Raw genomic sequence first — 2,721 nt, forward strand, 5'->3', positions numbered from 1 at the left:
ATTTTTCGATGGTCGAACTATTTCCATACAAAATACGTTGAATGCAGATCATGAAAATTAAAAAATAAGGAATATTATTTCCAAAATTAGTGCAAGTATAAATTGAAACGGGAACGTCGACTCCGTCATCATCGACTGCGGGTTCGGGTTCTTCTAAACAACTTTCCATGCTGCTACCATTTAGCAGGGCGGGAAAGTGTTCCCTCCATAATTTAAGTATGCTCTGGACATCGGTTACTAGGTCGCCATTATTGTTCTTACAGGAGTACGTCCCGGTCTTCAAACCTTCCGTAAGTCGCCTAACTCTCTGGTAAAATTTTCGGGAATTCTTCCTGTCGGCCAGCATTTCAAGCTCTTCGCACTCACGTATTTCGGCCTCTCCTTATTGCGGCAAATCGTTTCACTTCCCTCTTCAGATCCCTATAGCGATCCCACATAGCGCGCGTCGCGCTTTCGCAGCGTGGCCCTGTAGGCAGTTGTTCTTTCGGGCTCGCCGACTACTTCTTCGGCGGCGGTACTTAATGAGCGGGAAATGTGTTTCCACTGCTCGCATATGTCGGTTTGTTGAAGAGCAGGTGTGAGTGTCGAGTAGCGAAAGCACTGGCTGTCTGTTGTGATTGCAGCTTTTCGACGTTAAGCTTTCCTTGCATATTTGGGTGCACATTTTTTGCTGCACAGAAGCGGGTGCGTATCTTGGCTGCAACAAGGTAGTGGTCCGAGTCGATGTTTGGGCCTCGGAGTGTGCCTACATCTAAAACACTGGAAGCGTGCCTTCCATCTATCACAACATGATCGATTTGGTTTCTTGTTTTTCGATCCGGATACAGCCACGTAGCTTGATGGATCTTTTTATGCTTGAACCTAGTACTGCATACTACCATGTTCTCAGCCTCAGTCCGTTGTCGGACGTTTCGTCGTGGAGGCTGAATTTTGCGACGGTGGTTCCAAATATCGTTTCCTTGCCCACCCTGGCATCCAAGTCGTCCAGCACGATTTTGATATCACGACGGGGGCAGCGCTCGTACGTGCGCTCCAAGCGCTCATAAAAGAGATCCTTGGATGCCTCATCCTCTTCCGTCGGGGCATGGGCGCAGATGAGCGAGATGTTGAAGAATCTCGCTTTGAAGCGGATTGTGGCTAAACGCGGTTTCATCCGAGGCTTTGCCTTGCTCCTTCACTGGAAGTGGTTTTTACGTGTGGTTTTTACGTGGCGGGTCTCAAAACCAGCGCACAATCCATTGCTGGGATGGGGTGGTTTCGCAACCAAATACACGTTTGTATAGCGAGTCGCTTGGTCTAAGCAGACACCCGCTTGCAGCCGCACCTACTGGTGAACAGACGCTGCAGACTTCAGGGAGCCCTTAAACCGAATAAGTCGGAGTGGCCTCACCGGAGCTCCTTCTCTTTCTGCCGTGACCCAAGGCTCCACTCGGATTGGTTACCGCATCTTGCACATGGGTTGCTCACGTTGCCCAGAGTGCGCGAACGAGGACGCAAGAGTCGGGATTGAGTATAGCCATGCAACTGTAACTGCATACCCAGCGCAACGACTATACCCCATTGCACTCTTATGGCAGATGTATGCTGTTGTAGTCTTTTCAGATGTTGCAACATAGTAGCATTTCTAAACATATTTTCCTATTTAGGAAGTTCTAAGAATGTTATATTTTTGGCCAACTTCTCTAGGTTCTATTGAACTTAGTTTCTTATCGTTATTCAGACAACACTTACGCACCACTGAAAGTTCCATCTCAATTATTTTGCAATATGTATAATTAAAATTTTTTTTTTCGAAAACAAATACAAAACAAAACACGTGCAGAAAACTGAACTCAGGCTAAATGTCGCCCATTGTACTGTTTTCATGTTATTTTTAACCTGTTTTAAATCTACTTCATTTACGAATAAATCGAAGCAAATTGTTAGGTGTTAAAGGGCCCAGTTCGTCTCAACACATCGCTGCCAAAAGCCTCATACCTAATCCTTGTAATGGCGAGGCTGAGACAAAAACTGTTCCGCCATCTCATACTCTTCAAGGCAGGAAGGGCAACTGAAGTTGTTATTACATTATATGAAAGAAAAAAAAGAAACACTTATGTCGAGAAAAAATGTTTGGTGTAAACTTTTTAGGCACCCGCTCGCTCAGGACTACAATTGGCCTTGGACGATTTTTGCATTAAAAACTTTTGACTTATACCTTCACTAACAAAAATTCAAAATGATATTGTTTGCATCTAATGTTTGTTTCTAATAACTTTCATTTAAAAAGTAGTTCGATTTATAACACAAACCACATGAATAACAGCTTCAAAGGTTGCACAATGTTCACAAAAATTTATTAAACTAAAAAAAAAATAATCAAAATTTCAAACTTTTTTTCCAGAATATTTAGAAAATTTTCGAGTAGGCAGTTTTGTAGCCCATCGATTACCGTACTGTCGAATTTTAGTTTTTTTTCCTCCATATAACGCATGAAACATATCTTATTTTATATGGAGGAAATTGCTCCACACCCTCTACAAAAAAATTCTAACAAATCAACGTTAATTTTTGTGCCTTGGAACTCGCACTTTGTTTGACTAAAATAAAATAGAATATATACATATGTATATATATAATACTTTGCACCGAATTGCTGACATAGAATTTTAATAATTTTTTGCGTATATTCTAAAAAAAAAATAGTTTGACGTTGATGGTATTCTCCGCATTTACATATGG

Source organism: Rhagoletis pomonella, unplaced genomic scaffold, assembly GCF_013731165.1.
Source record: "Rhagoletis pomonella isolate Grant_MI unplaced genomic scaffold, Rhpom_1.0 Rhpom_scaffold_00009, whole genome shotgun sequence".
Lineage (NCBI taxonomy): Eukaryota > Metazoa > Arthropoda > Insecta > Diptera > Tephritidae > Rhagoletis > Rhagoletis pomonella.